The sequence below is a fragment of the Echiichthys vipera genome (genome assembly GCF_963691815.1).
Source record: "Echiichthys vipera genome assembly, chromosome: 2".
NCBI classification, from domain to species: Eukaryota; Metazoa; Chordata; class Actinopteri; order Perciformes; family Trachinidae; genus Echiichthys; species Echiichthys vipera.
The window spans coordinates 12,525,504-12,536,243 of NC_139827.1; positions in this window are offsets into that span (position 1 = coordinate 12,525,504).

The following is a 10,740-nucleotide window of genomic DNA, read 5'->3' on the forward strand; positions in this document are numbered from 1 at the left end:
TACAGAACAGTCTCAGGTTCTACAAATCATTGTCAGTACTGGGGAGAGGATGTACATATCCATCATACGTACAAACTGTTAGTGGACGTGTGTTGCTGTTAATTCTCGTTATAAAAGGCATGTTTCCTCAAGTGAGCTGATGCTTATAGAGACATTACTTCTCTCTCTAAACCCCCAGACTAAAAAATATCTTGTCTAGTAAAACAGACAGAGAGAGAATTATTCCTAAAAGCAGCTGTTCATGTGGCAGACTTCCTTTTCTATATGCCATACCCTACAAAGACCAGTGCACTGAATGGTGAAAGTAATCAATATTCCCAGAGAGAAAATGAAGGCTCAATCAATATGCTTTTGGCAAGAAGGTTGTTGTTGCAAAATAACCATATGTTTTTTTTTGTCTTGTTTTTTTTTTTACAAAAAAACTGTAAGGAAATGCTGTACATAATTAAGTTCACATCACAACAGTGTATTATAAGTGTCATTCATCATGTGCAAGCTTCCCTTTAACAGAGAAACTAATTCAATTGCAGAGAAAGTCTTCTGTACAGTTACTGTACTGGTGAGCTCACCTGCTGCCAGATTTATCTTCACATTGGCCACAAGCTGACTGAGATAGACCACATTCAGCTCTCCAGCTTAATGAAGTAATCTATGAGAAGTGTATCAAGTATCTTTCCCTAATGAGTTGGCTAGTGTGCGTTAGGCCATTGAGAGAAGCGGCACTTTAATAACAAAATCTGCTTGCGTAGAGATTCTGCTGCGAATTAATCATCGGAAAGCATTGTGTTGCATGCAGCAATTCTATATTAGTGATACAAAAGCTCTTTGAACTTAAATTATATCACCACTTCTGGTTTTACTGTAGCCTTTAATTCTTAATTGCTCTAATAAAAAAAACAATTCATGGAAGATTTTTAGAAGTGTTTTACCTTTTGATGATGTTTTCACAGTATATTATTATTATTTAACCCACTGGTTTTTCTATTGAAGGTTGGATGACTCTTGGAGAAGCTACTCAGCTCCACAGTTGTTGGGATTGGCAGACAAAACAGCAGACTCACACAAACGGCCTGATGGGTGAGTTTCTACAGTATCTTTTACTCATCTTTTAGGGTTTCTCTTGTTCATTAGACTAAGGCTGCCCTCTAGTGCAGTTGGAGTAGCATTACAAAACCATAATGCACAATAAACACTCTTTACAGCTGCTACAGATGCTGAGCTCAAACAAATAAAAATAAAAGGGGGTTCACTTCTAAGTGTTGATATCCCCCTTATTGAGGGATATAAACACCTAGTCTTATACAACAGATCTAGCATTAACTTTGTTGAGGTGTTGCTGTTTAAGAAGAAGAATTACTTTATTTATCCCGCACAGGAAAATTGAATTTTTCACTCTTATTTTTATACATGTTACACACACAGGCCTAAATACAAGCATGCACAGACAGGACCTATACATGCAATTAAGGAGAGATGTTAGAGCGAGGGGGCTGCCAGTGACCAGCGCCCTGAGCAGTTGGGGGTTCGGTGCCTTGCTCAACAGCACCTCGGCAGTGCCCAGGAAATGAACTGGCACCTCTCCAGCCACCAGTCCACGCTCCATACATGGTCCACACAGGGACTTGAACCAACAACCCTACGGTTCCCAGCCAAATCACCTATGGACTGAGCTACTGCCGCCCATTAGACTGACGATAAGAACTAAAAGCGATAGCAACATTACAGTACTCTTTATAAGGCTTACACTTTTTTGTATTTAGCACCATCTTGTGGTATCAAACAGTCAGATGCTCTGAATACGTTCAACTGTCATAGTTTGATAATTACATCATAATGTTTAAAATCCCCTGTAAACATTACACACACATGCACCTCTCAATGTCAAGATAGATTGCATCTTCAGGAGCAAGTATGATATATGTTCAAATTAACTGAATTTACAGTTTATTGATAATAGTTTTTTAGAAAAGATAACTGGGAAACCTGATAGCTGAATGTTCATGCATATATGCATGATCACAAATGCCTTGTGGACCAAGTCTCTGGTTTGATTCCTGGCTGGCTGGACTGTTGGTTGTATGTCATTCCCCTACTCTCTTTGCCCACATTTCCTGTTTCTCTCCACTATCACTATTTAATAAAGTTGTAAAAGGCCCCTAAAATAATCTTTTAAAAAAGATAACTAACATTTTCACAAATGTTTCCTTCAGTTCTATCAGCATATCACATCAAATCAAAACCCCCCTGTGTTAAGAGACTCTTCCACGCACAGAGGCACATAGGCTTAGAGACAAGTTAACCCTGCATTTTTAATGTCTGCAGACTGATTATCAAAGGCTTGTGGAAAATTATAGATGAACCATGACAAGTCAAATCCATTTGAGTTAATTAGACAAAAAGACACATATAGAGAATCCAGAAAACTACTGTATAACCTTCATATGTACCAGTATTTTCACTTAAAGTGTAGGGTACCTACAGTCAGTGATGGAAGAAGTACTTGGATCTTTAAGTAAAAGTTGCAATATTGCAGCGTGCAAATACTCTGTTACAAATGTTCAGCTTACTTAAATAAAAATAGACAAGTATTAGCATTAGAACATACTTAAAATACCAAAGGAAAATGAGTCATTTTGCAGAATGGCCCATGTCAGAATAAACTGGATTATAATTATTGATGCATTTATTTATTTATATTATTTGTTTACCTGACAGTGACAATGCACGACAAATATGTTGCACCAGAGATAGCTAAGACCTCATTTAAATCTGTAGTCCTTGGGTGGGCACAAACACAATGGGAAGTAATCCAAAACAGAGTAGACAAAATCACAGTAAAAAAGAGAGAATCAAAATACATATATAAAAAAACTACGTTGCAATGATGTTACACCGTTCAAAAATATTAAATCAAGGCATGAATTATATAATTAGTGTAATCATAATAGCATTACTTAGTCACTTTTCACCACTGCCTAGTTGTTATTTAGTGGGTTGTGTGATCAAAGTTACCCTATTAGATGTCGATGTAACATTACAGCACTTCTTCTGTGGTATTTGGATAGTTTTGATCCACTTTTTACAGATTATTGTCATAATTCTAACCAAAGGTTCTCTATACAAAATATAGCGCATTTCAATGGAACGAAATGGTATACACTTCCTTCACATGATAATTGCAACTTTAGTGTCAGAATGACAGAGATATGTGGCTTGTGAAAAATCTGTCCAATCAAATCAGAAGTGTCTGATTTGTCTCTGTTTAGGTGAGTCAGGTTTGTTTCACCACTGGGAGTACTCCGTGTGATTGGTGATCCCACACGGATGACCCTAAATAACCAATCAGAATAGAGGAATATCTGACACAGTGTATCAATGACTGCCTTTGAACTCCTTGATTCATATTTGATCAGCGCTGCCTAGTTTCAGTTTGACTGGAGTTCACGAGCGGTCATTGACACTATGTCAAAGACTCCTTAGGTGTGATTGGTTGTCGGTCGGTCACGGCGAACTCTGGCAGATGCCATAAGGAACACCAGGTGGAGGTGGAAGTACATGATTTTGTCCTAGATTTTCTGTCTCATAGCGCTGTCAGATACAGTGTCCGTTGCTGTCAGATATAGTGTCCGTTGCTGTCAGATATAGTGTCCGTTGCTGTCAGATATAGTGTCCGTTTCTGAAAAAAAGGAGAAAAAAATAATTTTTTATAGAAAGCTACCTACTTCAGCTTTAACTGGTGTAACTCAGGGTTCTTGCTATAGTTAACTGTAGTTGAATGTATAGTATGTATCCCCCTTCCAGACACATGTATTTATATGGCAACCAATTAAAACCCTTGACTACGCCCCGTTGACCTTGATTTAACTAATTATGAATCAATACTTTTATCTGGCTGCACCAGTGATGATTAAGGTGTGTCCTATTAAAGGGAGTGAATATTTATGCAAACATGTATTTTATATTTGTAATTCATTTAGAGATTCATAGAGATCTGTTTTCACTTTGACATAAAGGGTTTTGTTCTGTCGATCATTGTCAAAAAATCCGAGTTAAATTCAGTTTTATCTGATGTTGTAAATCAATAAAAAAATGAAAACTTACTAGGTGATTATGTTTTATGGTCTTTGTACCTCACTCACTCATCCATAATGGGTGAACTGTTGACCTAAGATGCTGTATGTTTGACGTGTCCTGAGCTGATTTCTAGCATCAGAAAGTTTTTTCCGGCCATGTTACAATATGTGATTGATATAAAAAATAGTTGGAGATGTACATTCTTGTGAGTGTGTGAGTGTGTGAGTGTGTGTGTGTGTGAGTGTGTGTGTGTGTGTGTGTGTGTGTGTGTGTGTGTGTGTGTGTGTGTGTGTGTGTGTGTGTGTGTGTGTGTGTGTGTGTGTGTGTGTGTGTGTGTGTGTGTGTGTGTGTGTGTGTGTGTGTGTGTGTGTGTGTGTGTGTGTGTGTGTGTGTGTGTGTGTGTGTGTGTGTGTGTGTGTGTGTGTGTGTGTGTGTGTGTGTGTGTGTGTGTGTGTGTGTGTGTGTGTGTGTGTGTGTGTGTTGACTGAGCAGAGGCAGTAGAAAGTGGAGGGCTGTCAGAATCAGAGGGAGGGGCTGTTGTTTGAAGTGCTGGGGAGTGTAGAGCCGTGGTAATTGTGTCTGACGGGCGGCGATAATGATGAGGCGCAGATCAGATCAGCTGCAGATCCCCTGCGTCCAACCCCCCACCGCCTGCCTTCACTTTTCCCTTCTCTCTTAATTGACCGGGCCGCGTCTCCCCCGAGCCCCTTTGTTATTATTTATTAATAATTCATCACTAAATAATTCACACTCTTGGACTCGCAGTGTTAATTGAGGCGGGTAGGGTGGTGGCGCTGGTGGGTGTGTGAATGTAGAAAAGGGGGGAGGTAAAAAAGTAGGGAGGAAGTGGGTCTTCCTCAACTTGTAGAGCAATAGAAGATGGAAAAGGTTTGTTTTGTTGTCCATAGGGATAGGGCTTTGGGGAAATTGAACATTACAGTTGTTCATGTGGCGTGTGTGTGTGTGTGTGTGTATGTGTGTGTGTGTGTGTGTGTGTGTGTGTGTGTGTGTGTGTGTGTGTGTGTGTGTGTGTGTGTGTGTGTGTGTGTGTGTGTGTGTGTGTGTGTGTGTGTGTGTGTGTGTGTGTGTGTGTGTGTGTGTGTGTGTGTGTGTGTGTGTATGTGTATGTGTGTGTGTGTGTGTGTGTGTGAGTGAATGAAATGATGAGGTGAATGAATCAAAAAAATGTATTAGGATCATTTGCAAAATGGCATGAAGGGAGGTAAATAGATACATTTTTAATCTGGATCTGACATTGTATTTAAGTGGGAGAAGCACTTTGGCTGCTGAGTGTCCATCAACTTATACATAAATACTTAAAAACAATTGGTCCATTAATCAATATTTTCGATCAACAGAAAAGTTATCAGCATTTTTTTTTATAAATAACAATTTTAGTCATTTTTCAAAGTAGAAACATCACACATGTAGATTCCAGCTTCTTTTCTTCTTGTGACAATAACCTGTGGGTTAATCAATAATGAAGAAAAACGTTAGTTGCATCAGTACCTATAAAGACTCCTGACCTGTAGGGAATGAAAATGTGAGTATAACGTACAGCTACAGTTATATGCCAGTATAAATCTGCAATAAACTTATTGTATGGGCATTAAATTGAATTGACTTGAAAACAAATGAAATAAATACAGATAGGTTTAGTAACAGAGAGTGAAATAGAAAATATACATAGATACAAATACAAGAGTATTTGGAGGACACTGAAATGTCATTTTTTCAACTGAAAATTGTCCCTCTGGGCACATACATACATTGGTCACTGTAATAAATTCTTTGTTTTTTATTTTGTTTGTTTCTTGTCACTTTTGAAGCAGTTGTATTAGTGGTCTATTTAAATACGGGACTAATTGTTACAAGTGTGGCGCTTTGTGAATTCGATGGTTTTTGATATAAGTTTTGGCTTTTGTACAATTTCTGGTAGAAAGTCTAAATTTGAAGCTGGCTGTCTACACCAACAGCACCTACATTACTGACCAAAACAAAAGGTGTGTTAATATCAGTTTGTAATTCTCTTCGGTATAGCGGCCTCAAAAGTCCAGTGTCTGTAGTGCTAGAATAAATATTAAAGTGGTTATACTACAAATATCACTTACTTTTATGAAATCAATACACAATAAAATGAAAACTGCTACTTAGACTTACATTATAATGGATTTTATAGTTATAGATCAGGGCTGCCCAGCCCTGCTCCTGGAGTCATCAAGTGTGTTAGAGCAGGGAGAAACCTAAAACATGCAGGACAGTGGCTCTCCAGGAGCAGGATTGGGCAGCCCTCTTATAGATCTAGCATGTGGTTGTGCCTGAGGAGGATGTTGTCGGTAACAGTCTTGCATTCAGCAGCAGATCCGTCCAGTAGAGGTCAGCATCAGATCACATGTGTTTGTAGAGCTGCAGTTAATTTGGAATCGCATGCTTTGTTTGTGTTACATTATTCATGCAACCTTTCATTAACACCATAAACAAATACAAATTGCACAGCATACAGGGCATCATGGCAGTCACACGGTGCCAAGGAATGTGTTTTTAAGAAAATGCTTGCTTACTGTATAATATTCCTGAGAATCGCACATCCTCACCAAAACCCCGCAAAATATGAAAAGGGTATATCTTAGACCTTTTGTTGCCTCTGGCTGAATAGTTCATCACACTGATTCCAGTGTTTTAACATTTTAGGATGGATTCAAAATTGAAATGTTGACTCTTTCATAACAAGTTACAAAATCATCACCATCACCACCACCACTCAATCTTCCTCAGACTCAAACACTGGCACTGTTTTGAGCGCTCGTCTTCAGAGCATTGCCTAGTTGCTAAATCTCTTTTAAGCAGAGCAATGCAGTATATCAAAAAAATCAAAGCAACTCTGAACCCGGTCTTTTAAAAGTTTAGATTTTTTTTTTTTTGTTGGGGGAAATTTCTGGGTTGGGGGGAAAAACAAGTTTGTGAGAAAAAAAAAACCTCCCCAGTTTATGTTTCTTTGGGGAATGGTTCATCTGAAGCTGTCGACAAGGTCCATACAAGTCTCCTGCTACCACGCAGCATACAGGCTGTCTTTTATGCTGTGGTGGTTTGGGACCAGAGAGGAAGGGCCAGCAGAGAGGAATCTGTCTAGCTGAGCTCAGTGTATACACTGCATGTATTTTTGTAGACATCGCCGTACACTTCACTTAATCTAAGAGTACATCAAAGCATCCTCTGCTCCTCTTCTTCAGCTAAATCCTTCTCTGGTCCTTATTACCAAAGTGCTCATAAATGCCTTTGGGGAGTTGAGAAGAGGGAAAAAACACAAACAAAAAACAAACATGTTTGCTTTTATCTTTCAAATAACTATTTATGCTGGTACAAATGAGCATTCTGAGAGGGGATCATATTGTATCATAGTCGGTGAAGATGTAAAGATTCACGCTGACTGAAAAGAACAAAAGGAAGAGTGCGTACAGCAGAGTAAATTGTTTCTGTGACGTTTGCCAGAATGTCATCATCGCTGGTTGATTAAAGTGGGCTGCCAATCCCGAAAATTGCGCCTTTTGATTCAGCAAGTGGTTTCAAAAAGTGCCAGCAAACATGAGATTAACAAATGGCTTGCACTAGTCTGTTTTTGATTCATTTTTGATGGCTCTGATGTGAGCATCGGAGTGAAGGGACTGGTTGTATACTTCAGTGGGCCGCTTGGCCGAGGCCGGGGAGTAAACAGGCTCTCAGCGGCACAGGAGTCTTTCCATCAGGATAGAGTGTGTAACCCCATGGAGATCCTAGAGAGTTCTGAAGCTAGAGATGGTGAATAATAGAACAAAGTGAGGATGAGTCTTCTGAGGTTCCACTGCTCTTCAACATCCCTCCATCGCAGGGAGAAGGGATGTGTGAGAGAAAGATGCAGAGAGCACTGATCGCTGCAACTTCCCCGTCCGGCCTCACTAAACTATGAAGAAGTTACCTGACATGGTTTCTCTCTTACGAAGTAAAACACACCATTACATCACCTAAACTTTCAGAAAACAACTGTTTTTTTAAGCTGACACAATGACAGCGACACATAATGACAAAGTCTGCATTCATATGACAGCATCCAAACCTAATCCCATGGGTGTGTGGGGCCCTTCTCCTTTATTCTTTTCTCTTTTAGCTTATAAAAAATTCACCACAGGCACCCCCCTATATCTTTCTTCTGTGCATTTCCAACACAGAGAACTGACATGCGGTAAACGGAGAAATATTCAAAGGCAGGCTGGGTGCTGCCTGTCTCCCACAGGGGTCTCCTTTTTACCCCCTCACCACTGCTGAGAAATCAAACTCTTTGGACGTCACACAGGCCGATTGAAGTTTGGTGCCTGCTCTGGAGCGGTCCCTTGCCCGACGATGGCAGCCGTCATTAGAGCTGTCAGTCGGGCCTTGGCAACGGGGCAGCGCCGCAGGGCACCCTCAGGGCCCAATCAATGCTGGGGTCCCCAGGAAAGGGCCATCAAACGACCCTGTAAGACGATGCTGTAACTCTGCGTCGTCGAGCTTCGTGCTCATCCCCCATTGATCGCATGATTAATAGCACAGCTCCACACTTCCAGCCCTATGTTTTTGAACTCTGATGCAAAGCTGTGGTCTTGTATTTTTAATCATTGACTTCCCATTGGCACTGGTATGGAAATGTGCACCCTGGAAGTCTATATAGGAACTGTCTTATTGAACCTCTAATAATGAAGGAGAATGAAAACTTCTCTCACAAACAACTCCCCGGTAGTGGCAGTGGGAAACAGGAGCCAATTGTTATTTTTTTGCATCATTTCAGTCTGCTTTTCCCAGTGTGTTGCAATTACAATGAGTCACATGATGCAATGAAAATAAATGAGCCAGTGGGTGCTTCTCCGTCCAACAATCTCAAATCCTGGAACAATGCGATATCCACGAAATCACAGTACACAATTCAAATACAGGAGCAAACAAAACCTAAACAAAACAAAGCAACCGTCTTTGAAGAGCGAAAAACTCAGACTGCCTAAGTTCCTTTCAACAATATACAGAGTGCAATATTCTCAGTACCAGTATGTTATTCAGAGCGTTCCTCCAAATATTTGGAGAGAAGGAGGGGAGATGAAACAGAGATAGAACAATGGGACTTTGGCGTTGTTATGGCGTTCGTGCACCTCGCCCCGCCAGCCCTTTGTAGTGTGTGTTGTGTAGTGTCCGTGTCCCCAGTCGGTCCCCCGCTTGTTCTGAGTCCAGGTGGGGTCTCAGTCCCCATCCCCCCACTGCTTATCCCCAACCCCACCCCCCATCTGCCTTTCTCGCACACACCTGCACCATCAGTCATACACAGACACACACCTTTTCATTTCAAGGCATCCAAAGATTAAAGAGTCATTACATTGTATGCATTTTAAGCAGTTTCTAAATGAGTTGTTCAATAATAGTCTTGGATCAGTATGGGTGCCTGTAATCCTGACTTTTCCCTTGAAATAATTCACCCCTCCATAATGTTAATAACACTGTAAAATATTCTGTTTGATCGTTTGGTTCAATTCAGTGACATATAAGAAGTCTCTTGATTACATAAGGAGCTGTACTTTATATATACATATTGCATATACATATTAATTAAATCATATATTATTGATTACAAACAAGATCACTGCTGTCAACGGCTGTGCATAGATGAAGAAGGATAAAGGATTTTGCTAATTTATCCAGGCTCTCTTCTCATGGACATGCGTAAAATATTCTCTCTGGTCTAACAGTGAACAGCTCTGGAAAGTTGAGCAGAAAGTTTCCCTCATTTTAAATGCATTTCATATGTAAAAAAGTTGCCCTTAAAAGGCCCAAAAGCAACATGTTTAAAAGTGGTAAGATATCAGTTTCATTTTATCTCACGCTCACATCAAATCCACGAGATAAGCCCCTCAGTACATGACCCCCCCCCCCCCCCCTCCCCTCACCAGTGTGCAGTACCCAAACAGACCACTGGGTGATGCTGAGATGTGTGCTGCACAAAAATGAAGTTGTTGAGTCTGGAACAAAGAAAAAAAAGTAATGATTTCTCTGTCAGATATTTGACTTTGGGTACAGAGCGTTGCTCCTGTTCTTAGCAAAGGGTGATCATTAGCAAGTAACAGGTGCGGTAGACATCTTTTATCCAGCAATCAATAGCAAATAACAACAAAAATGAGGTCTGACCTTTATTCACTCTGCAGCAGCATCCCAAAGGAACGACAGGTACTCGGGCAACATGCACCCTCCTAGCAATGCATTAACGTCCTACAGGATGTGAAGAGTGCAAGTGACTAAAACAAATAAAAACAAAACCTTTCTTCTTTTAAAATCGTTTTAAATATGGATTGAAAAAGAAACACCTTTCAACACATGATCAATAAATTTAGCTATTAAGTATTACATATAAATCGATAACCCTCCCTCTCTCCCTCTCCTCTTATGGGGGAGTTGAGGGGGTGTTTTTGGTCAGCATGTATAGGCTGTGTCTGGTGGAGGTAATCCTTGGTGATCTGGCCTAATCTGTCACAGATACGCAGCTGAAGCGCAAAGAAGCTGTGAGAGGAGAGTATGGGGGGGGGGGGGGTGAGGGGGGGGCTGGATTATGGCAGAATGTCTGCATTAACTCACTGGCCTTATCTCTTAAATGCTCTGCGAAAAAAAACAGCTTTG